Source organism: Mirounga angustirostris, unplaced genomic scaffold (genome assembly GCF_029215605.1).
Source record: "Mirounga angustirostris isolate CCGP_5_RB_7025 unplaced genomic scaffold, mMirAng1.0.hap1 SCAF_2, whole genome shotgun sequence".
In the NCBI taxonomy this organism is placed as follows: domain Eukaryota; kingdom Metazoa; phylum Chordata; class Mammalia; order Carnivora; family Phocidae; genus Mirounga; species Mirounga angustirostris.
Genome location: NW_026991710.1, coordinates 11,529,161 through 11,556,950, shown reverse-complemented (window position 1 = coordinate 11,556,950; position 27,790 = coordinate 11,529,161). Strand labels below are relative to the sequence as shown.

Sequence of the window (27,790 nt, the reverse complement as noted above, 5' to 3'; positions counted from 1 at the left end):
ACAAGTTCGCTTTGCGGCTGGTGCTGGAGGTACAGGAGGTAGGTCATGATTCCCTACAAAAATAATAAAGACAGTAAGAAGAACAAAAACTATTATTTATAATAGCAGCGCCTTCCACACGCCTCTACTCTGTGCTAGGTGCTGTTTGAAGCGCTTCACATTTAATAATTGAATTTTCCTCAAGACTGTGCGAGGACAGTTCAGCTCTTAACTACTGTCTCACAGGTAAAGAAAGAGGCACACTATGAAGATGAAGCATGCTGCTAGAATGGGAGTTCCCTGAGGGTAAGGACTTTTGTTCTTGTTCTGTTCTCTTCACTGCTGTGTCCAGAATCCTTAGAATAGCTCCTAGTAGAGGCTTCATGAAGCTCACTGAACAAATGCATGCTTAAACATAGAATGGAGGACTTGTCTGACATTAGGTGCTCAATCATTGGCTAGCCCCATCCACCCCCATATCTGCTGTGCTCTGGTCATCAGGTATTTACTGAGCGGTTACTGTATGCCATGCATAGAGCTAAGTGTTTTGCCTTTATTACTTCATTTAGCTATCACTATAACTCTGTACAGTGCTACTATTATTTCTCTCATTTTTTGTATGTGGCCACTGAAGCCCAGACGGATTCTTACTCACCCAAGATCACGCTCTTGATGAGAAGCATAGCCAAGATGTAAAATCAGGTCTGTCTGACTCCAGAGTTCATGTCCTCTATCACCATGTGGGAATTCTATACAAAGTTCTTATCTTTGAGATTTAAAAAAGAAACCAGAACTTGACAGAGACAAGCACAGCTAAGCATTTATGGGAGAAAGTATTTAGCTATTTTTCAATTTTATAGCAGCATATTGTCCTTCCATTTCTTTTTGCAGCTCTGCTCTGATTTCAGCCCACTGTGCAAAGCCCTCCAATGACTAAACATGGTCCCTCGCATGACATCTAAAATCCTTGGCATGGTATTCCAGGCTCTTCACAAGGTACAGCTTACTGGCACGTTGTCGGTGGTCAATAGATATTTGTTGCATGAGTGGACACATTTGCGCAGTGACCTGATTTCTCATAGTTTCCTCACATGCAACCACAGTGAAGTTATGTCTGCTTCAAAGTATTGCATTCACTTTGCATACCTCAGGGTGACCTGAACACGTCCTTGGGAATAGCAGGCTTTTATTAGCATTTGTTGAAAGAATGAAAAATTTATAAACTCTCAGTGCTCAAATGTCTTCTGATAGCAATCAAATTCATTCATTCATTCATTTATTTGGTATTTATTGAAACAATATATTTCAAATTCTATGCTTCATAGTAGAAATAAAGGGATGAATAAAATATTATCCTTGTAATCTACTTATTTAGTGCTATTGTGAGGAAGTGTTAATTAAATAATAAATTTTTTAAAAACCTGCAAAACTGAACTTAAAAAAAACAAAACCTTTTATTTTTTTATTTTATTTTATTTTTTAATTTAATTTTACTTTTTTATATATTTTTTAATTTTATTATGTTATGTTAGTCACCATACAATATATCATTGGTTTTTGATGTGGTGATCCACGATCCATTGTTTTCGTATAAGACCCAGTGCTCCATGCAGTACGTGCCCTCCTTAATACCCATCACCGGGCTAACCAATCACCCCTCCCCCCTCCCCTCTAAAACCCTGTTTGTTTCTCAGAGTCCATAGTCTCTCATGGTTCATCTCTCCCTTCAATTCCCACCCCCCCATTTTTCCCTTCCTTCTCCTAATGTCCTCCATGCTATTCCTTATGTTCCACAAATAAGTGAAACCATATGATAATTGACTTTCTCTGCTTGACTTATTTCACTTAGCATAATCTCCTCCAGTCCCATCCATGTTGATGTAAAAGTTGGGTATTCATCTTTTCTGATGACTGAGTAATATTCCATTGTATATATGGACCACATCTTCTTTATCCATTCATCTGTTGAAGGGCATCTCGGCTCTTTCCACAGTTTGGCTATTGCAGACATTGCTGCTATGAACACTGGGGTGCATATGCCCCTTCTTTTCACTACATCTGTGTCTTTGGGGTAAATGCCCAGTAGTGCAATTGCTGGGTCATAGGGTAGCTCTATTTTTAACTTTTTGAGGAACCTCCACACTGTTTTCCAAAGTGACTCTACCAACTTGCATTCCCACCAACAGTGTAAGAGGGTTCCCCTTTCTCCACAACCTCTCCAACATTTGTTGTTTCTTTCCCTGTCCATTTTTGCCATTCTAACTGGTGTAAGGTGGTATCTCAATGTGGTTTTGATTTGGATTTCCCTGATGGCTAATGATGATGAACATTTTTTCATGTGTCTGTTAGCCATTTGTATGTCTTCTTCAGAGAAGTAAGTGTCTTTTCATCTCTTCTGCCCACTTTTTGACTTGATTATTTGTTTTTTGGGTGTTGAGTGTGAGAAGTTCTTTATAGATCTTGGACACCAGCCCTTTTCTATAGTGTCATTTGCAAATATCTTCTCCCATTCTGTGGGTTGCCTCTTTGTTTTGTTGACTGTTTCCTTTGCTGTGCAGAAGCATTTTATCTTGATGAAGTCCCAAAAGTTCATTTTTGCTTTTGTTTCACTAGCTTTTGGAGATGTATCTTGAAAGAAGTTGCTGTGGCCGATGTCAAAGAGGTTACTGCCTATGTTCTCCTCTAGGATTTTGATGGATTCTTGTCTCACATTGAGGTCTTTCATCCACTTTGAGTTTATCTTTGTGAATGGTGTTAGAGAATGGTCGAGTTTCATTCTTCTGCATGTGGCTGTCCAATTTTCCCAGCACCATTTATTGAAGAGACTGTCTTTTTTTCCATTGCATGTTTTTTCCTGCTTTGTCAAAGATTTGACCATAGAGTTGAGAGTCCATATCTGGGTTCTCTATTCTGTTCCATTGGTCTGTATGTCTGTTTTTGTGCCAGGACCATGCTGTCTTGGTGATCACAGCTTTGTAATATAGCTTGAAATTGGGCAACGTGATGCCCCCAGCTTTGTTTTTCTTTTTCAACATTTCCTTGGTGATTTGGGGTCTTTTCTGATTCCATACAAATTTGAGGATTGTTTGTTCCAGCACTTTGAAAAATGTCATTGGAATTTTGATCGGGATGGCATTGAAGGTATAGATTGCTCTGGGTAGCATAGACATTTTAACAATGTTTATTCTTCCGATCCATGAGCATGGAATATTTTTCCATCTTTTTGTGTCTTCTTCAATTTCTTTCATGAGTGTTTTGTAGTTCCTAGAGTATAGATCCTTTACCTCTTTGGTTAGGTTTATTCCAAGGTATCTTATGGTTTTTGGTGCTATTGTAAATGGAATCGTTTCTCTAATTTCTCTTTCTACAGTTGCGTTGTTAGTGTATAAGAAAGCAAATGAGGGCGCCTGGATGGCTCAGTTGGTTAAGCGACTGCTTTCGGCTCAGGTCATGATCCTGGAGTCCCTGGATCGAGTCCCGCATCGGGCTCCCTGCTCGGCAGGGAGCCTGCTTCTCCCTCTGACCCTCCCCCCTCTCATGTTCTCTCTCTCTCTCTCATTCTCTCTGTCTCAAATAAATAAATAAAATCTTTAAAAAAAAGAAAAGAAAAAAAAAGAAAGCAAATGATTTCTGTGCATTGATTTTGTATCCTGCCACATTACTGAATTGCTGGATGAGTTCTAGTAATTTGGGGGTGGAGTCTTTTGGGTTTTCCACATAAAGTATCATGTCATCTGCGAAAAGAGAGTTTGGCTTCTTCTTTGCCAATTTGAATACCTTTTATTTCTTTTTGTTGTCTGATTGCTGTTGCTAGGACTTCTAGTACTATGTTGAATAATAGTGGCGAGAGTGGGCATCCTTGACGTGCTCCTGATCTTAAGGGAAAGGCTCTCATCTTTTCCCCATTGAGGATAATATTCTCTGTGGGTTTTTCATAGATGGATTTTATGAACTTGAGGAATGTTCCCTCTATCCCTATACTCTGGAGAGTTTTAATCAGGAAAGGATGTTGTATTTTGTCAAATGCTTTTTCTGCATCAATTGAGAGGACCATATGGTTCTTCTCTCTCCTCTTGTTAATGTGTTCTATCACATTGATTGATTTGTGAATGTTGAACCACGCTTGCATCCCGGGGATAAATCCCACTTGGTCGTGGTGGATGATCCTTTTAATGTATTGTTGGATCCTATTAGCTAGGACTTTTTTGAGGATTTTGGAATCCATATTCATCAGGGATATCGGTCTGAAATTCTCCTTTTTGATGGAGTCTTTGCCTGGTTTGGGGATTAAGGTAATGCTGGCCTCATAGAGTGAGTTTGGAAGTTTTCCTTCTGTTTCTATTTTTTGAAACAGCTTCAGTAGAATAGGTATTATTTCTTCTTTGAATGTTTGGTAGAATTCCCCAGGGAATCCATCAGGCCCTGGACTCTTGTTTTTTGGGAGGTTTTTGATCACTGCTTCTATCTCGTTCCTGGTTATTTGCCTATTCAGGTTGTCAATTTCTTCCTGTTTCAGTCTTGGCAGCTTATAGGTTTCCAGGAAGGCCTCCATTTCATCCAGATTGTTTAGTTTATTGGCATATAGTTGTTGATAATAATTTCTAATAATTGTTTCTATTTCCTTGGTGTTAGTCGTGATCTCTGCCCTTTCATTCATAATTTTATTAATTTGGGTCCTTTCTCTTTTCTTTTGGATAAGTCTGGCCAGTGGTTTATCAATCTTATTAATTCTTTCAAAGAACCAACTTCTAGTTTCATTGATCTGATCTACTGTGTTTCTGGTTTCTAATTCACTGATTTCTGCTCTAATTTTAATTATTTCTCTTCTAATGCATGGCTTAGGCATCATTTGTTGCTTTTTCTCTAGTTCTTTAAGGTGTAGACTTAGTTGGTGAATTCGGGATTTTTCTATTTTTTTTGAGTGAGGCTTGGATGGCTATGTATTTCCCCCTTAGGACCGCCTTTGCAGTATCCCATAGGTTTTGGACCGATGTGTTGTCGTTCTCATTGATTTCCATGAATTGTTTAAGTTCTTCTTTGATTTCCTGGTTGACCCAAACATTCTTGAGCAGAGTAGTCTTTAGCTTCCACGTGTTTGAATTTCTGCCAAATTTTTTCTTGTGATTGAGTTCCAGTTTTAGAGCATTGTGGTCTGAGAATATGCAGGGAATAATCTCAATCTTTTGGTATCAGTTGAGACCTGACTTGTGACCCAGTATGTGGTCTATTCTGGAGAAAGTTCCATGTGTGCTCAAGAAGAATGAGTATTCTGTTGTTTTAGGGTGGAATGTTCTGTAAATATCTATGAGGTCCATCTGGTCCAATGTATCATTCAAAGCTCTTGTTTCCTTGTTGATTTTCTGCTTAGATGATCTGTCCATTGCTGAGAGTGGAATATTGAGGTCTCCTACAATTAACATATTGTTATCAATATGACTCTTTATTTTGGTTAACAGTTGGCTTATGTAGATGGCTGCTCCCATGTTGGGGGACAGGGATATTTACAATTGTTAGATCTTCTTGTTGGATAGACCCTTTAAGAATGATATAGTGTCCTTCTGTGTCTCTTATTACAGACTTTAGTTTAAAATCTAATTTGTCTGATATAAGAATTGCTACCCCAGCTTTTTTTGAAGTCTGCTGGCATGAGAGATGGATCTCCATCCCTTCATTTTCAGTCTGGATATCTTTAGGTTCAAATGAGTCTCTTGTAGACAGCATATGGATGGGTCCTGTCTTTTTATCCAGTCTTCAACCCTGTGCCATTTTATGGGAGCATTTAGGCCATTCACGTTGAGAGTGATTATTGAAAGATATGAATTAATTGTCATCATGTTGCCTGTGAAGACGTTGTTTTTATAGATTGTCCCTGTAAATTTCTATTGTTTATCACTCTTGGGGTCTTTCTCCTTTTATAGAACCCCCCTTTAATATTTCTTGCAGGGCCGGCTTAATGGTCACATATTCTTTCAGTTTCTGCCGGTTGTAGAAGCTCTGCATCTCTCCATCCATTCTAAATGAAAGCCTTGCCAGATGAAATATTCTTGGCTGCATGTTCTTCTCATTTAGTACACTAAGTATGTCTTGCCAGGCCTTTCTGGCTTGCCAGGTCTCTGTGGCTAGGTCTGACATTATTCTGATGTTCCTCCCTCTGTACGTAAGGAATCTCTTCCCCTTAACTGCCCTTAAGATGGTTTCCTTGGTTCTCAGATTTGCAAGTTTTACTATTACATGCCGGGGTGTTGGCCTGTTTTCCTTGATCTTAGGAGGGGTCCTCTCTGCCTCTAGGACTCGAATGTTTGTTTCATTCCCCAGATTAGGGAAGTTCTCAGCTACAATTTGCTCAAATACATCTTCTAGTCCTCTCTCTCTCTCCACTCCCTCCGGGATTCCAATTATTCTGACATTGGAATGTTTCATGGTGTCACTTATTTCTCTGATTCTATTTTCATGGATTCTGAGTTGTTTTTCCCTGGCCTCCTCTTTTCCCTTTTTATCTATTATATTGTCTTCCAGGTCGCTTATTTGCTCTTCTGCCTCAGTTACCCTAGCTGTTAGATTATCTAGATTGGATTGGATCTCACTGATAGCATTTTTAAGTTCTGCCAATTCACCTTTCATTTCTGCCCTTAGAGACTCTGTGTTGCCATTAATTGATTTCTCCATTCTAGCCATTGTCTTCACAATTGCTAGCCTGAATTCCATCTCCGACATCTTGGTTATATCTGCATCCATTTGTAAATCTGCAGCATAAGTCATAATCTCTGAGTCTTTTCTATTTTGGGGGTTCCTCCTCCTAGTCATTCTGTTGATGGGTGTTTGAGGGAATGTATAGAGTCCAAATTATTGACCAGAACCCAAGCAAGATGCACCTGTTTTCTTGGGGCCTTAGGGTTGCTGGCCTCTTGTTTTCCCAGCTTGTCTTCTGGGGGAGGGGCCTGCCGCACTGTTACTCAGGCAACCCTGTTTGGGCGGAGTTGCCCTGTGCCCCTGTGGCGGGGGATGGGCTCAGCGGGAATCAGTCTTTGGGGCTTTTGTTCTCTGGTGGCTTTTCCTGGCAGCTTTCTGCATTTCTTCCACGAGTCGGAGCAGAAGAGACCATTTCCAACCCTCTGCCTCAGAGCAGAGAGACCGCAGTCTGTTCTTCAGTGAGCTCTCCAGGCCACACCATCTCCATTTCTGTCCGTGCTGCTATAAACTGCAGCGTCCTGGGTTGTGCGCCCCTCCGCAGCGCCCCCAGTCCTGCCTCCAGGTCGGTGAGCATCTCTGCCCTTTGTGCTTCTAAAACCGCCAGCCACTTCCAGTTCACGCGTGCGCGACTCCGCCCCTCAGGGTTTCCGTCCCGGGGGCTGCAGTTCGCAGGCGCGACCCCGCCGCTCCAGGTTTCTGCCCTGGGAGCTGCCCTAAAGTCCTTTCCCCACTGCTACGTGTCTGGGAGTCTGTGCCCTGTCCACAGCGCGTGAGGCTGTCACTCACTGGCGGTGTAGGATCCCCACAGCCAGGCACCCTCCCGCTGCCATTTATCCTCTGATATCTGCCCGCGGAATCACAGCTCCCCGCTTCGTACCTCAAAACCAACAGCCTGCAATATTCTGTTTGTAGAGATCCAGATCTTCTTACATCTCAGGCTGGTTCCTGGGTGCTCAGAGTGGTCTGGTAGATATCCAGCTCAATTCCGGGGACCAGTTGAAATATGGTCCCCTATTCTTCCTCCATCTTTCCCCCATCCACATATAAAACAAAACCTTTTAAAAGCCCTGAAAGAGAGGCATGCATATACTGTGAGAGAGTCCAGCAATTCAGTTGTTATTTTTTCATAAAACTTCCTCCTAACTGTATTTTTAAAGCACTTTCTGCACAAGAATTCCTTAATTCTCAGAATGGTTGAATCAAGACCATCCAAAGAGCATTTCTAGCTTTTGTACTCTGCTAATTGTGTTTGCAATTTCACAAAGGAGGGGAATTGCAACCAGATTCAAAATTTTGGTGAAAAATCTTCTAGACATTAAGGTATACTTCCCCCTCATCTGAGCAGCCAATGATCCACCCTAATATCTGTTTGTCCATTTCTCCATCCATCCATCCATCCATCCATCCATCCATCCATCCATCCACCCCACAGTTGATCCATCCATCCTTCTCATCCACCCAACCATCTATCTGTCCATTAATCATTATTTTATAAAGCAGGAATATGAGGCCAGAAAAGATGAAATGAACAGTGTTTGGTGTACAGTGAACTTGCAATAACCATTGGTTATCATTAGTAATAACTTATTCAGTCAACATTTACTGTGTACTGCTGATTGCTGTGCTAAGCCCTGAGGATGCAGAAATGAACCCAGAGCTGGGGAGGCATACATTAAAAAACTTACTGATAGTAAAATAAATACAATAAGAAGCATCTACACTTAATAAAGGGTCTTCAGAAGATCTAAGGACCTCTACTTCTCTGAGACAGTCAACTTGTTTTCTAGCAAGCCTACTGGAGAAGTAAGGCTTAAAAGAAAAAACTGGGGCTTTGGAGTCAGGAAGATCAGCCCCCATCCTTTATTGCCCATTGCCTACACCTTTGTCCTTAGGTTGCTCATCTCTAACATGGAGACCATAATCACAACAGCGATGGAAATAGACCCTCCCTCATTGGGTGCAGTCAAGATCATTAACAAGTCTATCATGTTGAGAAGGTTCTAGGCTTTCCAAGCCCACCTTTGCAGCTTCATAATTGTACCTATGACTCTTGGCAAGTCTCTTCTCCTCTTCAAGTCTTCATTTTCCCATACGTATTAAGAGAGAATTAGCTTGAAATCTGTTTTTCAAACTATGTGAGGTGAACCCCTTCAGGTTCCAAAGAGATCCACACAAGTGACTCTCGGGCTGGTGGTAGAGGGATGGAGGCAGGTAGGGTTCTGTGGACACATATCCTTCCCCTGATTGGAAAGATTTCTTTTAAAATTAAGTTCTTCTGGTGAATATGTTTGACAGCCACCAGATGAAGTGATCTTCAAGTTGCTGTCCAGCTCTCAACTTGAGGAAGTCTAAGTAGACAGATGGTGACTGGCTGTAAGAATGCAATCAACACAAATATGTTAGTATAATTTGTAATCGTGGAGAGCAGTGCATTTCAAACTTGAAGTGCATCTGAATCATCTGCATATCTTGTTAAAATGCAGATTCTGAGCCAGTTGGCCCCTTGTCATTTTTATTTCCTAGTCTGCTGCTGGGTGCTGCTAAGGCTGCTGGCCCATGGACCATACTGAATAGTGAGCATATAGAGTACACTCGGCTCACTGAGCTGGAGAAACAGTATTTCAAGGCTATTTCTTGAAAGGTCTCTGGCAAAAAGGGTTTTTAAGTCAACCTTCAGTTAATCAGAGAAGACCCCAAATTCCCCTTTCTGGAGTAATTTCAGTTGATCCAGGCTCCATTTTTAATCTCTAAAAAGACTCAGTGAGGGAGTGTATCGGTTTTCTATAGTGACTGTTATGCATAACTATAAATTTTGTGGCTTAAACAATACACATTTGTTATTCTATAGTTCCATAGTGTAGCAGTCCAACACAGGTCTCACTGGACTAAAGTCAAGGTGTCAGCAGGCCTGCATTCCGTTCTGGAGCCTCTAGAGGAGAATCCATCTCCTAGAGGCTGTCCACCTTCCTTGGCTTGTGGCCCTCTTTCCCCATCTTCAGAACCAGCAGCAGCATTTGGAGTCCTTCCCACATTGTACCACTCTTACCTCTCTTACTGTCTCCTTCTTCCATTTGTAAGGTTCCCTGTGATCACATTGGGCAACTCAGAAAACCCTGGATAATCTTCCTATCTCAAGGTCCTTAATTTAATCACATTTGCGAAGTCCCTTTTACCCTGGAAGATAACACATTCACCGGTATTGGAGATTAGGTTGTAAAGATCTTTGGGGAGCCATTATTCTGTCAACCTCGTTGAGTAACAACACATGAAGCATCAATAAGTCAGGGCAATTGGGAGGAGATTGTACAGATCCAGGTGTGAGAAGAAGCAGGGACAGCTGAGCTTGGAAAAGTGAAGAGCTTGGACATTCATGGCCAGAACATGATTGAGAGACCCAGGGCAGCAGGGCAAAGAGAACTGTTCAGGAAGAGGGTGAGTACCAGGACTGGCCCAAGGTGGATGGAGGGGAGGACAGGGGATTCCCGGAGGACAGGATGAGAAAGTGGTTGCAGGTGTGAGGGAGAGAGAGCATCATGGGAGGGATGTAACTGCATTTGGCTTGATAACTGGTTTTTAATGGGCTCCTTCAAAAAGAGGGGCATCTGTCCTCTCCTCACGAGTGGAGGGTCCCCAGATGTAAATCATAATAACCAAAGTACAGAAGGAGAGAGGGGGCCTTGGCAAAGGAGGCCTCTATGGTCTAAAATTGAAAACTAATGACAGAGATAGAGATTGGAATTCAAAAGAAGGGGATGTGGAAAATAAAATACATTTTGACATAAAATCACAGATGGGAGGCTAACCAAACACATATTTTTATTTGAACAGATGGAAGAGGAAGAGACCATCTAAATGAGGGCTGTGTGGAGCTCTTAGGTGTCAGGCTTTCCTGTCAAGGGGCCTGGAAGCATTCTTCTGTAAGTGTCCCAAGTGCTGTAGAGCAACTGTGGACTAGAGCCCCAGTTCCATCCCTCACCAGCTATGTGACCTTGCTCAGTTCACTAAATCTCTCAATCTCTGATCTATTAAATAGGAGGCAAGAGCATTAACTCACATGGCTATTGGGAGGACTAATGAAGTGAAGCAAGAGAACACATGTAAAGAGCTTATCATATTATTTGACACATAACACGATAGTTGACACATAACCAGAGTGTGACTACCCTTCCTTACATTGCATGGTTACTCTTCCATTCTTTCTGGTCCCTTCCTCTCATGTTTGTTCTGGATAACATTTTGTTTATTCCAGTGTCATGCAATTTATGCCAAGGCAGCATATAACTCCTCTCCTTTCCACCCAGTATCACACAGAATCATCTAGTTAAGTCTGCAGAAGCTCCCTGCTGCCTTCAGATTGGAAACCTAGACATCTCAGCCTGTAACTCTGGCCCACCACTGTTGGACCACAACCTTCCTTTCTCACTCACTTCTCCTCAAACACCTGCTGCCCCACCCCCCACCCCCCAACCATGAAACTTTGACTCCAGCCCAACACATACATCCTTGTTGGGATCACTTCTTGCTCTGTCCTCCCTCCTGCCCCTAAGATCAGGTGGTTCTCACCTTCAGTCACACCTTGGCCTCTGCTCGAAATGTGTTCTCTCCTCTACAAGTCATTCCATTTGTGATATAGGATGATGTAAGAGGAAAGGGGAAAGGGGAGAATTAGCGATAAAACCAATAATGACAGGAGAGACTGTGTGTGATGTGGGGGGGGGGGGCGGTCTGCTGGTGGAGGCACGGGGAGGGAAGGTGTTGAGTGGAAGAGGAAGAGAAAGAACAGATTCAGAAAGCAGGAAATTGTTATCCTAAAGGCAGATAAAAACCCTTCGTGTCAGAGGTGGTGCAGATTGGGTGCAGATGGGTGAGATACAGATGACTCACTTACTCATTTCCAGGGCAATAATCCATGTGATAAAGGGAAGTGGAAGAAGACATCAGAACATCCAGATTCCCTGAGATGGCATGCAAAGTCTACCATTATCTGGCCCCTGCCTGCTCAGCAAGCCTCATTCCCTCCTGCTGCCCCCTGCACCTTACCTTCCAGGAACACACAACTGCCCATAGTCTATCCCCACCTTCGTTACCCACACCCTGGGGTTTTCACTTTTTTAATTTACACGTGGTCTTTTTCTCAGCCTGGAATGCTTTCCCCTGTTTTGTCCACCTCTTATCTTTTAAAACGCAACTCCAAGAATGAACTCCAAGAAGCATTATTCAATGGATGCTGCTTTGCCTCCCCCTTTCTTCACCTGAGACAGTTTTCCTATCTCTATGCTAGCTCTGCCCCTCCCCATGTTTCTGCTGTTACAAGCATCCTGCTTTCTGCATTTCCTTTATTCATGTATTGTTTGCTCTATTACTGTAAACTGTCAAGTGTAGGGACTGTGGTTTACTCATCTGTAAGTGCTCAGTGCCTAACTGATCATGTAGTAGATATCTAGAAACATTTATTAAATTACATCGAATATCTTGGGAAGATCTGTTGACATAGCAGATGGGGGATAAAATGAGAAGTTTTAGGTAAAAATATAGGAATGGCATTGGCTTCACTACATAAAGGTAGTGGAGATATAAATCGTGCTGTGGGTATAATAGATATTGTTGCCTAGACCAATAGAAAGAGTTTAATAAAAACCATCGGCCCCAGACAATCAGAAGTTATAAATCAAGTATAAATGCTGATGATTTTGTGTAAATAAATCTGTCATTATAATTAGGATCTAAATGTTGCCATTTTACCGAGGCTTGAAAGATAAGAAGGGAGCCATTACAGTAAAAAGAAAGAACCTTCTCAACAGGATAGTTCTTATGTGTCAGTTAGCATTTGCTGCATAACAAACCAGCCATAAACAGCAAACATGTATTATTTCTCGTAATTCTTTGGGTCAGCTGGGTGGTTTTCTGCTCCAGGGCTGGCTTGACTGATCTCTCTATGCTCAGCTGGCTTCTTGGCTGGGGCTGGAGTGTCTAGAATGGCTCCATTCATATATTTAGTGGTTGGCAGAATGTTTGGTCTAGAGGTCTTCAAATGAGATGCCTCATCTCTGCTTCAGTGCTGTCTCTTCCTCCAGTTGGCTAGTGAGGGCTTCTCCACATGGTAGACTCAAGATTCCAAAGAGCAGAAAGAGAAAGATTTGTTGAGCAAGTATCTGCTTATCTCACATTTTTTATTGTCTAGTGACCACAGCGAATCACACGGCCAAGCTCAAAGTCAATGTGACAGGGGCTTGAGGGAGTGAGGACAGGGAGGTGTAAATTACTGGTGGACAATTTCAGCAATAGTCAACCACACTTTGGGAAGTCCTCAGAGGAGGGGGAGATGCAGCCCTTTTTGGAGGTCTTCAGAGTCTGGTGTGACAGAAGTGAGAGAGGGGTGAGTGGTATGAGGTGAGGATGGAAAGGCAGTCATGATGGAGGACCACATGGTTTGACTGGACAAGTCAAATGTGAGTGAAAGTGCTACATGTTACTTTCAGGCAAATCAACTAGTTGCCTATGCAAGATTCAAGCACCCAGTTTTCTCCTACCATGGAAGCTCTGACACAGAGGAGACATGATGAACATCACGTAAAGGATAGCCAACACAGAGAGACATCCAGACCCCCGGAATTCTTTGTGTGAAAGATAAATAAGCCTTTGTTGTTTTAAGCCTCAGAGTTGGGGGTAGTGATGGTTATTGCTGACTAGTATGGAAATGAAAAGCATAGATCTGTGAAAGCCACATAGATGGATGATTTTGTCTGGGGAGAGAAGGGAAAGAGCAAGACTGAGTCTGGGATAATTGCAACATTTGCAAGTTAGATGGAGGATGAGGAGCTAGCAAAAATCCGCCACTATAGAGACAAACGTTTGGATGAAAACTGCATATCCTAACATTTTCCTCTCTAAATTCATGTATAACAGAGACTGATAGTTTTCATTTGTATGGAGCTACTCCCAAGGAAAGCAGCTGCCACCTTTGGGTTTTCCTGGGCTACTTCATACCCTGCAGATGGATTTACCAAGGGACCAGTGAGAGGAGGTGCAGATTAAAAAACAGCAAACAAACAGGGCTCAAATAAACAAAATACAACAAAACTCTTGTGTGGATGCAAATCACATCTTTTTATCTCAACAGAGACATTCTTAAAGCTGAGAAAAGGGCAGAAGAAGAGCATTCCTACATTGGTCATCATTTTCACCTTCTTCTCCATATTTTCTTGAGTTTGCCCAGTCAGCCCCTGAGGGGGGGGCACAGGCTTGTACACCCACTGGCATCCCCAAGTATCTTCCCTGTATGTGACTTCTAGTTTAAAGCTGCAGGGATTAGGAATCTGGAAGGTGGGGTGATTTTGTTTCTGGGGTCATTTGTTGCAAGAAAGTTATTTTCTGTTTTCAAAGGTGTCCTAGGCATGTTGTTGAATAACAGCCTTTCCTCTGCAGTGGATGTCTGCAAAATGTAACTGCTGTCAGCATTATAGTCTGCCCTTATGGTTCTCCTGGGCCTGGGGAGGCTGCCAGAATTTCTACCTTTGCTAATCTCTTAAGTGGAGGATGTGCTGACCTCCCTCATGCTGTGTGTCCTAGCTAATGCCAACTTCATTCTTCTGAGAGCTGCACAGCAGGATATGGTCTAACTCGACTATGAACCACTCAAAACTAGCTTTGCCAAGCTAGGTCTTTATTCTATGTCAAACTTCACATGGAATGCAGGTGGCAAGGGCTGATGACACTCAGGGACAGACCTCCCATCATCCCCATTAAGTTCCAGTATGATAAACAAATCTGGGTGATTCGGCTCTGCAGTTCGAGCTAGACTGGTCCTGTATGGGCCATTAACTCAAGATAAAGTTTTTAAACTTCAAGATTCAACTTCCTTTGACCTGAACTGGCAGGGAAGCTGTTTTATCCTGCAGGTACCCTCATGGTGAGAAAATGCTGCAGTAAACTCTCTGCAGTACATTTTCTAGATCTCGTTTTTTCTCTATGTGGAATGTTCTACAATGCCATACCAAGTCAACCCTGGCTTGTTCTTCACCAGTCACCCCAAGGACTCCCTTCTTCAGAAAGCTTCACTGGCACCTCTTCTCATCACTGTCTGAGTTGGGTGTCCCTCCTCTAGGCCTCCATGGCACCTGGGGTCTACTGCCTTGTGGCATTTCCCACACTTTGCTATAAGTACCCAGCAGGAGCTGCTTGGGTCTACTTGGGCTGTGTTCTGTGTCAGGGCTTCACACATAGCATCTCATGTAAAGCTCAGTCAATGCAGATAAGAAAATGGAAGGTTGCAGAGATTAAGAAACTTGCTCAAGATCACCCACATAGCTAACAACTGGTATTTTAGATTCAAATCAAGGCAGGCCAAGTCCACATGGACCTCCCTGTGACTCCCCTGACTTCATATAATTAGGGACCGTGGCATGTCCATCTGTGTGTCCAGAACACCCCAGAATGCTTGGCACATGGAGACAACTCTAGAATGAACTGGCAGACTGACCACATACTGAGGTTAGCTGCATGTAGGTCTGTCTTGTGAGGCTGCAAATTCTTTATGAGTAAGAGTTGTAGCTGTTTTATAGCTGATGGCTGGTCAATAGCAAAGACTCTGGCACAGAACAATAAAAACACAAAGAATAGCAAACAACAGTGAGCGTATGTTCATATGCCAGGCGTTGTTGAAATACTTTACATCTATAATGTTTTTGAAGTATTTTATTGTATTATTATTAGAAGGAGAGAGAGTGAGCATGAGTGGGGGAGGGGCAGAGGGAGATGGAGAGAGAGAATCTTTTTTTTTTTTTTTAAGATTTTATTTATTTATTTGACAGAGAGAGACACAGCGAGAGAGGGAACACAAGCAGGGGGTGTGGGAGAGGGAGAAGCAGGCTTCCCGCCGAGCAGGGAGCCTGATGCGGGGCTCGATCCCAGGACTCTGGGATCATGACCTGAGCCGAAGGCAGACGCTTAACGACTGAGCCACCCAGGCGCCCCCGAGAGAGAGAATCTTAAGAGGGGGCACTGAGTGTGGATCCTGAAGCAGGGCTTGATCTCATAACCCCGAGATCATGAGCTGAGCCGAAATCAAGAGTCAGACGCTTAACCGACTGAACAACCCAGGTGCCCCCACATCTATGTTTTTAATCTTGACAACAACTCTATGAGGCAAGTTTTCTTACAGTGCCTATTTTATAGATGCAGACACGGAGGCACAGATAGGCTAGGTAGCTTGCTCAAAGTTGCACAGCAGAAAGGTTGCAGTTCTGGTCTATGGTCCCAAATACTTTATAGAAAGTAAATTCTTGTTATGAAATGTATATGAAATAATGGGTGGGTAGCTTACTACACTTGGTTTGATAACAATATAGCTTCCCCCTTATTCCCTAGTGCCCTTGGACTAAAGATTCACTGATGTGGAAGCTGAAGTCCAGGACCCTTTTCTCAGCTTCAGCTGGAGTTCCTGTGGGAGCATACAGTGAAGAAGTGTTGCCTGGCTTTTTCTTATGGCTTTTAGATAAAAGAGGAGGCATCTTGGCCACAGGCATTAGAAAACTATGGCCATACCTCACACATGGAGGGACAGGAATAGAACCAGGAAAGAAGAGAAGCTTCTGGGGGCCTTGCCATGGGATGCATCTTTTCTGGGGAAAATTAAAACACGGCACAGCCCACAGGAATCTCAGAGATGGCCCAGTGCCATCCTCTCATAATGAAGAAAGAAAGTAGGGCTCAGGGCGCCTGGGTGGCTCAGTTGGTTAAGCGACTGCCTTCGGCTCAGGTCATGATCCTGGAGTCCCGGGATCGAGTCCCGCATCGGGCTCCCTGCTCGGCGGGGGGTCTACTTCTCCCTCTGACCCTCCTCCCTCTCATGCTCGCTCTCTCTCATTCTCTCTCTCAAATAAATAAATAAAATCTTTAAAAAAAAAAAAAAAGAAAGTAGGGCTCAGAGAAAGACTGACTTGGTTTCATCACAGAACAGTTGGGGAGTGTTGTTGGGAGCACATCTCTCCCAAGGCCGGGTCAGAGGAAAAAGAATTTGGTTGCACATGGAAGAGAAATGCAATCAGCTTCTCTTGAAAACTTTATAAAGCACTGTGTTAGGCCTGATACATACCTGATTTCATTTAATCCTCAAATAATCCTAGGAAATCTGAAAGCTCTCATTTCAGATAAAGAAATCCAGACTCTGAATTCATTTGCTCAAGCTCATGCAGCTATTATGTATTTGAACCAAGGGATTTTGAAAATGTCAATTTTGTCTAGTTTTTTAGATTTCCAAGGTGTAATGATTATTTAACATGAGACCAACTATTCAATTATTGCACTAGCCATAATAAAGGAAATTACTCAACAGGCAATTAGTTTAGTGTTGCTATAACAATGAAAAAGACCCCCTCGCCTCCTGACTCCTTTTCTTTTCTGTTTTTCTGAGTGTTTTCTTTCAAGAACTAAACACATTGCTTCCATTCAGTTAATCTGGATGTCCAGTCCATCTCACATACAGATGAGGGAGAGTGGCTTGTTTGATCTCACAAAGCATGCAGCCCAAGGAAAGCAGCTCCATGATGGAAGGTCCACCCTCTCCCTAGAAGGACTCTCTGTGAATCCAGAGACACTTAGGGTCCCTGGTGAGTTTGCATGTTCTGGACGTGATTTCAGCTGGAGTGCAAGGTTGCTTCACTTTCGCCCCTCTGCAGACTCCTTTTGCTCACCTGCAGAAGGTGGGCTTGGGGAGGTGGGGGCTGAGGTCACACCTATGGCTGATCATCCGGGAGCTCTTGACTCTTTCCCTTGAGTCATCTCTGTTTGACCCTATTCTCCAGGTTGGGACAGGAGGGGGACATGGATGTTCCTGGACTAGGCTGGTGGGCTCAGGCATTTCTCCAGAGTATCTGGCTGAGCCAGGAATCCACTCTAAGTTACCAATTCAGTAGGACTTTCATCAGAGATGCAACAATCGCCAGTGAACACATAGGAGGGCATTTAGCATCTTTGAGAGAAGAGAAAGGAAGCTCCTCTTGGCACCATCTCTAAATGGGCCAAGAGACAGATCTGCTCCCGATCACTGTTGAAAAATCAAGGTTCTTACTAGCATTGTTATACCACAGTGACTTCAGACAGCAAGCTGACAGAAACAGTGAGAGAATGGGATTATTCTCTGGAGGGGAAGCAAGAAGTTCAAGATATGTTTTCTCTTTACCTCATCCAGAATTTATGAAATGTTATCTTCAAATCATTTAACTTCTTCATATCTCAGATTCCTCAACTATCAAGAGAAAAGGATTTCATAGACCCTTTTTGACACTCCATACGAATGTTGTCAAAGCCCAATTTGTTTAAACTCAAAAATATGTTGTGATTCTGGGACACTGTATGATATAAAAGAAAAAAGGTTGATATTCCCTCATTTAAATGACAAACATTCACAAACTACCTACCAGGTTTAGGGACTTTTTCTAGGCACTGAATCATTACCGTTATGTTATTTTATGTGTTTAAATTATCTTGAGATCTTTAATCCTGCCTAGCTCAATCTGTTGTTTGGGGTTCACTTGCTGAAGGAAATTCAAGGCCCCAAATGACACCATCTCTGCCTCTCACTTTTATTCAATTACAACAGTCACCTGGGTAATACAGAATCCTTTTTAAGCCATCAATTATAGCTGACAGCCTGGGCTGGTTTCCTGAGCCCCGTTTTTCCATCTCAGTAGAGTTAGGCTAATGCCAATGAGCTGCTGGGGCACAAATGCATCATGAGAAAATTAATCTGTGACTTCTCATCAATGACAAAGTTATGAACAACATGAGACCCACACTCCCCTCTCCAGTGTTCCATCTGACTTTTCATTTTGGGAATGGTCTTGGGGCCCCTATGGCACACGCATCTCAAGGAATGAGATGTGTCATCACTCCTATTGGTGTGCTGTTCCCTTCCTACGCAGCATGCCTATGTGTGCGTTCCTGGGTGACATGCTCCAGTGGCCACAGAAGGTATGGGTCAGTCTTCATTTTCATCACACACCAGCTGTGAAAAGTTGAATGTTAACTGAGTTCTCTGGACTACCACTCATCATCCCCATGGACACCTTTTTCCATTAACATTGTCAGTCATTCTCCACCAGAGAAAACCCAGCCACCCATTTTGGGACTCAGTCACATTGCTTTCCCAATTGCCTATGTAACTTCTTGAGAGTTACTTGTAATACATTGGATAATTCCTCTGTCCACTCAGCTAGTTATACTTTGATCCATGGTATGAATTGTAGATTAAGGAGCCTTGCATTTTTCGGTGAAGGCTTGTATCAGAGACTGAATTTAAGTCTTTATAACTGATCAGAGCAGACAACATTCTAAGATAGCAGTATTGTTTCCAAGACACTTTTCACTCAGATCCTCAAGAAGACAGCACAGATGCAATCACTCATCCACTTGAGCCTGTCAGGAAGGAAATTGCTTATGAGAGGAAGGGAACTGTTACGTGCATTTCTATAACATTGTGGGCCAAGACTATTACATGTCACGACTTTTCAAATATTGGAAAAAAGAAAAAAAAAACCCACCCTATCACTTCTCTGGCTAAACACAACCTTCTCTTGTATTTATCCAATTCACTGAAAAAATTGTATATAGCTGCTTGGAAAATTGCAAGATAATCTACCAGCAAATCTTGCATTGGGTATTATGTTTGGTCTGTGGGTATTGGCTCATGGTCCATACATTTGCTTTAACTCACCCTGACAGATGGAGTTTGAAGTATTTAGGGAGCAGCGAGGGAGGAGAGAAATATTTTCAACTAGTGGCTTCATTCACCTATTCAGGGAGGGGGGAGTGTGTCTATGGTTTTTGCCTGTGGGGCATTCATTCTCCCTTTTAGGTAAAGTAAATCCTCCTTTTGGAAATCACTCTTCCCCACTCCATGATCTGATATGATACCTTCTATTCCCATGCTAATCTGTTTCATGCTGGTCAATCAGAGTACTAGGTTTCCCTGGTTACAATGATTGGTTCAGAGATGATTTTATTTTATTTTATTTTATTTTATTTAAGATTTTATTTATTTATTTGAGAGAGAGAGAATGCGAGACAGAGAGCACGAGAGGGAAGAGGGCAGAGGGAGAAGCAGGCTCCCCGCGGAGCAGGGAGCCCGATGCGGGACTCGATCCCGGGACTCCAGGATCATGACCTGAGCCGAAGGCAGTCTCTTAACCAACTGAGCCACCCAGGCGCCCTGAGATGATTTTATATATATGGACATATAAGCCAATCAGGGCCAATTGGGGTCTTTATTGTGATTTGTATACGGGCATTAAGAAAGAGAAGTCCTCCTTCCACTAACATTAGTAATCTGGGAGGCTGTGAGTCCAAGGCTGTGTGTGGCCGTCATATTAACCATGTGAAGAGAATGTTGTTGAAATTAAGCCAAGAAGAGTCACAAAGAACTGAAGGCACAACCTTGGCCTCTTCTCTTGAGTACTGACTTCATCAGCCCAGACTGGCTTGGTTATGAGAACCATACAAAATCAGTTCCACCTTTTATTAACATGGTTTGAATTAGATGTCTGTCACTTGCGATTGAAAGAGACATTCCTCAAAACACTTACTAGGTGCTGAGCAATTGGCCAGACACCTTTCTCTCTGTACCTTTCTTAGTCATCACAGCATCCATAGGCATGATTTCCATGAAATGGGGTTTTCAGAAAGGCTGGTGGGAAGGTCATTCACTCCAGTTTGGACAGATGTGGATCCAGGATGTAGGGGGCGTGGTGGAAGTTCCTGGAGTGGCCAGAGATCCACTGAGTTAAGAATCTACTCTAAGTTGCTGATTTGGTGGGAAAAAGGAAAGTCAAGACTGAAGAATCAGTTTCCATTGCCACATTTGAGGGGGTTTAAAATCTGAAACTCAGACGTGACGTGAGAGGTGAAGGACCAGGAGTATTGACAATAGTTTGTGAATCACTGTGAGAAGCAGTCAGAGGCAGAACATGAAATTCACAAGCTCTTATTAAAGTGGGCTGGTTGGTTCCTCCTTAATCCCCTCACTAAACGAAGTGTCTCTTTACTGCATACTGCCTTAAAGCAAAAACATTTGGATAGGTAATTTGTGTTGTATTTTTCTCAGGCAATCAATAAATGACAAGCTATATATTGACATCTTAGTGAATCAATCTCCTGAAGGGAATTTGTCTTGAATGCAGCAGTTCTTAAGGAGTTGCTGGGACAGTAAGTCTGACAAATTTCTCTTCTCTGGAAGTTAGGCACTGAAACATCCTAAAATGACTTTAATCTCCTCCAAATCATCTGGCCAAACAGCGAATACAGTTTTGTCCACTGGACAACGTTTTCCTAATTTAAGTGTTGTTGAAACACAAGGAATATAATTTATGTTTTTAGCTAAGTCAGCACAGTAACATGAGGATATTTTAAAAGCTCTGCATAAACAAAGGTATGATGTTTGGGTTCAGAAGGACAGAGCCAAAAATGAGACTTGGCTGCGGTGTGCTATTGTTTGTGTGCAAAGACTCATATTTCTGGAAACAATGAAATAAAGGGTGCAAGTTCAAAACCAGGCAAGCTCACGCTAGTAACATTTTGCAGAGTGAGTCAACCTTCCCGACACACAGATGATGATCTGGTACTCAAATGGGATCAGGGCACAAGTGTCAGGAGAAAACCCGAAGGAGCAGAGAATTGTCATTACGTTCAGAAACCAAGCCCTTCAGGACCCTTATGACAGTGGTATGTTTCAGTGATAGACATAAATTGCCTTAACACCTTTTCAAGACCTTGGCTTTGATGTGAAATTCTTTCTGACTGCCTTAAGTAATTTTTAAAATCCTGGTCAACCCCAAATTAGTTCTGTGAAATTTACTTTATATGGTATAATCATAAAAAAATTATTCATGAAAATATTAGTTTGGGGGTATTTTTTCCCCAAAAGATTTTTTTTTTCCTCAGTAGAGAGAGGAAACTATTATGAATACAGTGTGAATTAGGCATTTTATGCTGTTAGTTGTCTGATGTTTCTTTTTGACAATCGACTGTTTCGTCGTTTCACCTTCCATGATAAAGAGATTTGTGTACAGAGCTCCTCAATCTTTCCCCTTTCCTCCCTCCCCCTTCCCTCCCTCCCTCTGTCTTGTCTTTTTTCCTTTCTTCCTTCCTTCTTTCCTTCTGTCTCTCCTTCAACAAATAATTCTTGAGGTTCTCCTGTGTGTCAGACTGTGGCTTAAACTCAATTGTTTGGTTACACAAAATGATGAAGAGCACAGTTTATTATTGAGTATCTGCAAGAGGAAGAAAAATCAACCAATACAAAATGGAATGCTTTCATTGTTTTATGGGGGGAGGTGAAATAGTGAAGTGATGAAGGTCATGGCCACTGTTATTAGACATCCCCTCCAGCTGCAGCCCTGTTGCTATCTTTCCTTCCCAGGGACGCTTCTCAAACCAGTCATTTAGAACCACTGTTTCAATTTCCTGATCAGACCATGTCATCTGGCTCGGACCATCATCACCCACCAGAGGGCTCTTGCTAAATTACCATTGGCCTCTAAGCTGCTAAACCCAAAGGATATTTTTCAACTATAATCTCACTTGGCATCAGAATTCTATATTCTTTTTTTTTTTTAATTTTTATTTATTTATTTGACAGAGAGAGAGAGATAGCGAGAGCAGGAACACAAGCAGGGGGAGTGGGAGAGGGAGAGGGAGAAGCAGGCTTCCTGCCGAGCAGGGAGCCCGATGTGGGACTCGATCCCAGGACCCTGGGATCATGACCTGAGCTGAAGGCAGACGCTTAACGACTGAGCCACCCAGGCGCCCCAGAATTCTATATTCTTGAAACAATCTCTTCCTTTTGTTTTTAATGATACAATACATTATTTGCTTTCAATATTCTTTGCAGGCTAAACTCTTCTTCCTGTCCCTTACAGATTGGATCTCATTAAACTCCATCATAGATCATTTCCTAAGTCTCTCCTTACACAACTTCATGGCTTCCATTTCGTCATCCATAGGTTGGTGGCTTACACATTCATATCAGTCAAGGCTCCCTTTCCAACTCTGCACTCAACCTCTCCACTAGGGTGATTCAAAGGCATCTTATGCTCATCATGTCCAAAGTCAAACTCATCATTTCTCTACTACCTTCTGACCTAAGCTCCTTCCACTGTCTTGCTCTCAATGAATGGCAGCAGAGTCTTTCCAGATTACTAGAAATCTAGGGTCATCCTTGGCAGTCTGATATTCATTCAGCAAATTCCAAGATTTTGTCTCCTAAATATTTCTCAAAACAGTACACTTCCATTGCCACTATCACCACGCTGTTCTTCCCCCAGTCAGCCCCAAATCATTGTTCAGATTGCTGTAGAAGAAACTCACCCTGAAGAAAGAGCCTTTGACCTCTCAGATGAGGTGAGGCTCAAATGCTATACACAGTTTACAACTATGCATTGGATTTTGTGGTTATTTGACTAATATTTCTCTCTTCCATGAAAGCAGAGAGGTTGCCTGACTATGCCCTCATTGTATTCTCAGTATTCTAGAACTGTACCTAGGACCTAAAAGTTACTTAAATATTGTTGTTTAATGTGATAGGTAAAATTTCTGGCTTTGCCATTTGCTACCTATGTGGACTTGAATGTGTTTTTGCCTTCCTCAAGCCTCTGCTTTCTTGTTTGTGAAAAGAAGATATAATTTTCGTACTCTTAGATTGATATGAGGTTTACATGAGATTGTGTACTTGAAATATTTCTTAGTGCAGTGCCTTGTGAAGCACACAGGAAATGGCTGCTCTCCCCACATATGGAATATGGGTATATTATAAGGAGCATTATTTTGGAGTTCATATGAAGGAAAACCCTCATCTGACTCCAAATTTATGACTTAGAGTCTTTGGGAAAGAAAGTCCTGTTGGAAGATCAAGTGCATTTAAGATTGTCTTTAAAATATGTTGTGGGGAACTAGATATGGGGTCAAGAGGTTTTCAAACAAATTCAAACTCAGAGCAAGCACTACCCACATAAAAGGACAGTGAAAACAGAGAAAGCAGGGTTCAGGGATGCCTGAGTCCTTCTATTGTTCAAATACCCAAGAATAGGCAAGACTTGGTCCCTAACTAACCAGTTTTGCAGAAAACACTAAGGGATACACTGGGGTTACTTTGCACATTTTCTTTTCTTTTTTTTCCTAAAGATTTTATTTATTTATTTGAGAGAGAGAGAATGAGAGAGAGAGAGCACACGAGAGGGGGGAGGGTCATAGGGAGAAGCAGACTCCCTGCTGAGCAGGGAGCCTAATGCAGGACTCGATCCCGGGACTCCAGGATCATGACCTGAGCTGAAGGCAGTCACTTAACCAACTGAGCCACCCAGACACCCTACTTTGCACATTTTCATTTCTTAACAGGCAGGCATACTTCCCGGGGTCCAGTAACAGGAAGGATGGGAGGGTAGTGAGTCTTGCCCTCCAACCAGCACCCAGTGAGAATGGCAGAACCCTGTGCCATGTACAGCATGAACATTCCTATCAGGGCATGGGATGCTGTTCTCCCAAGTAGGAATATGCTGTGATGGCTTCTTCTTTGAGAATTTATCCCCATGCAGAAAGCTTTTTATGACTTTTGCCACTAAATAAACATGTCCTCTGACTGTTGTGTTGGGCTCTTCTGCTAACAATGTTATGATGTGTTGTCCACATAGATGGGCAGGACTAGATCCTCCACATTTGAAGGGTAAGCATTCTAGGTGGAGGGGACTGTATGTATAAAAGCACAGAGGCAGGAGTGTAGAAATGCAGTGAAGAAAATTGGCATTAGGAGGGCAACATTCATGAGGGGAGCAAAGGAAGCTAAATCAGGAAAGAAAATTTATCACAAGATCAGGAAAAGTCCTAAATTTCTGTCCAGGGGCTATTATCATGAACATTATTATGATTATGATTATGATTTGCAGGCCATATAGCATTCTTGAAGACACTGAAGCAGATGACTGTCAAAATTGCTTACATTTAACAAAATTGAGGTGGTGTAATAGAGTGGTTAATAGTTCATTCTTTGTAGTCAGGCTACTAGGGTTCAAACCCTGGCTCTACTCCTTACTTGCTGTAAGACTTTGGGCAAAGTACTTAGGCTTTCCATGCCTCAACTTTTTCATCTGTAGAATGGAAATAATAGTTGTACCTCTCTCATGGGGTCCTTGTCAAGATCAAGTAAGCTAATAGAAGTAAAGTGCTTAGAAGAGGACTTCCCTCTGAGTAAGCATTCAGGAAATATGAACTATTCTACAGGAGAAATTTCATTCCTTTGACAGGAAGTCACAAATCCTTTTAGGCAGGGGAGCCACCTTGTTGAGGAAAATGCTCTGATAATCTCACTTAAAGCTGAACATCCAGAACCTCCATGACTGAACACAGGCTTCCTAGAGAAAAGAGATCCAAATTTCAAAATAAAAGGAGAAAACACAAGTTATAGGGAGAAAGCAGGTAAATCCAGCTTTGGATTTGTCAAGTTTGAATTGCCTTTGTGCTAAGCACATGGAAACGTGTTTAGCACTTAGAAATAAGTTTGGGGCTAGAAGTACAGATGTATAAAAAGTTCTGCAAAATAGTCCTATTTGAAGTTTTACACATTTTACTTAGTTTGGGTTATTTAATTCCTAACAGCTATACAGTAGAGAGCTACATGGAATCCTCATTATTTGTGGATTCTGTTTGCAAATGCATCTACTTGCTAAAATTTATTTGTAGTCCTCAGATCATGTCATTTCCCAAGTCATTTGCAGATTTGCAGAGAGCAGGGAAAATGTTGCGTTGCCTGACACACATTGCCAGCTAAGTTTGGACAAGATGTTGTTTTGCCTTCTTGTTTCAGTTCTCATACTACAAACAAGTGTTAGTTCCACGGTCTGTTTAGTGCCATGGTTTTTGCATTTTTGTTCCTTTTGTGGTGATTTTGCTACTTAAAATGGCCCTCAATGCTGAAGTGCAGTGTAGTATTCCCAAGTACAAGAACACTTGGAATGTGTTGTGCCTTTTGGAAAAATACACTTTAGGCAGGCTTTGTTCAAGTATGAGTTACTGTGATATTGGCCATGAATTCAATGTTAATGAACCAACAAAATACATTAGAGAAGATATCTTTAAATAGAAACACACATGAAACAAGGTTATGTATTGATCAGTTGACCAAAATATGGTGACCAGAGGTTTGCAGGAACCTAACTCTTAATTGGCCCTAAAAGTGATGGTTTGGTACTTGCCAGATTCGTGTTTGTGGTGACTTTATAGAAAATAGCTCCTGGGAAAATGAGAATCCACTGTAGATACGAGAATACAAGTTGCGATAGACAAAGGGAAGGGGAACGTGATTGGCCCTCTTTGAGAAGGTAAGTGTCATACAGGAGGTGCACTTCCTAAAGGGCACTGAGAAGTTCAATAGGAAAACTATGTCCAATCTACTAAAGTCAGTAGAAGGAAAAGGAGTGACTAATATCCCAACATTCCATCTTTAAATTCAGCTCTTTGCCACACGCAAAATTTTCAAATCACAGCACAAAGTTGCATGACATTGAAAACACATGTGTTAAACAATTGCAAGGAGAGCTTTAGTGAGACACTGAGAGAGGTTGCAGGTCTACTCCTGCCCTGCTGACAGCTCAACCCCAGGGAGAGGCTGTGTCAGCATCACTCTAGGGATCAGCCTCTTTGCTCCCACTTGCCTTTAACCCTAATTCGCCCGAGTTGTTGATGTTCCACAAAGCTTGTTTGAGTCTCTAGGATACCATGTCTAAGATGGCATTCCCTGGTAATTTTCATAGAAAACTACGGTCTATCAATGATAAAAATAATATACCACCTTATTGATACTAATGACTAACGTGTGCAGTTTGACATTTCCCAAAACAATTTGCGTCATAGCCACCATGAAGATAGTAAGACTCCTAATTTACAGCTAACAATCCAAGGCTCAGGAAGGTTAGATGACTTGTCCAAAATGCACAGCTCATAAATGGACTAGCTGAGACTCAAACCCAGGTCTTCTGGCCCCAAAGCTCATGTTATTCCTATTAAATGTGAGTGAATTTCTGGCTCAGTTTCAGGGTGCTCCAGATTTGTGCTGAGATGTCTCAAAATCTGATGAGATGTAGCATTTGACTATATGTTCTCACCTGTCACCTTAACCAGACCAGCTCTGCTTTTATTTTCATTTTTAAAAATAATCTATACATTTATAAATTTATACATTTCACTATTATTAATTTATAAAACCTAATTTCTTCTGTTTTCAGAGTATTTTTTTTTAAAGATTTTATTTATTTATTTATTTGAGAGAGAGAGGGCGAGCACATGGAGAGGGGGAGGGGCAGAGGGAGAAGCAGACTCCCTGCTGAGCAGGGAGCCCGATGTGGGTCACCGTGGGTCTCCATCCCAGGACCCTGGGATCATGACCTGAGCCAAAGGCAGACACTTAACTGACTGAACCACCGGGGCACCCCTGTTTTCAGAAGTTTAAAACCTGTGGAGTTGTAGCACTGAAGATATGGAGGGAGGATTGATATGAACTGAAGAAAAATCTTTGATCTGGAGGAACTTTCTTGGTGTTTTGTTTAAGCTCTTGATTTTGCTGATGTGAAAACTGAGAGTAAGAGGGGAAAGTTGCCCAACCTGTGCTGTGAAAAGAAAATTGGTGGTTGAAGTTAACTCAAGAATGGACATTTGCTTTCTGGGGTGATGGTGTAGCATGGAAGATAGAGCAGAGGCTTTGAAGTCAAAGGGACTGGGTTCAACTTCACCTTTGCCACCTGCTGTCTTGACAGTCCTGGGCAAGTTACTTAACTTCACTGAGCTTCAGATCTTTCATGTATTAAGATGGGGTTTAGGAGGCCCATTAAATAACACCCCCTGTGATCTCCAGTGTCTGAACCCCTTGAAAGACAGCTGCAAGGATCACACAGTTGGTGATCAAAACATCGGTCTTACTACCTTAAGGCTGAATTGAAGAAATATGATGTGACTGTGACCACATGGGCTCACTGACCTCTGTCCTTGTCCCAGGTGGAGTCTCTGAACCACTTACCTCTCCGAAAGAGGCAAAGTGCTCCCTTGTAAGCTCCCCAAATGCAGCATTAGGAAGTAGTGTGCCCAT

The 27,790-nt window shown here is 42.3% G+C and overlaps 1 long non-coding RNA gene across 1 annotated transcript in view; it reads left to right on the top strand.

The window, feature by feature from the left end:
* Positions 1-242: 242 nt before the first annotated feature.
* The window catches only part of LOC135363573 (uncharacterized), a 48,404-nt gene continuing 20,856 nt past the window's right edge, over positions 243-27,790 (top strand). Inside the window, exon 1 of the long non-coding RNA XR_010409309.1 lies at positions 243-285. This is a non-coding gene — a long non-coding RNA (uncharacterized LOC135363573). The remainder of the gene's footprint in view (positions 286-27,790) is intronic.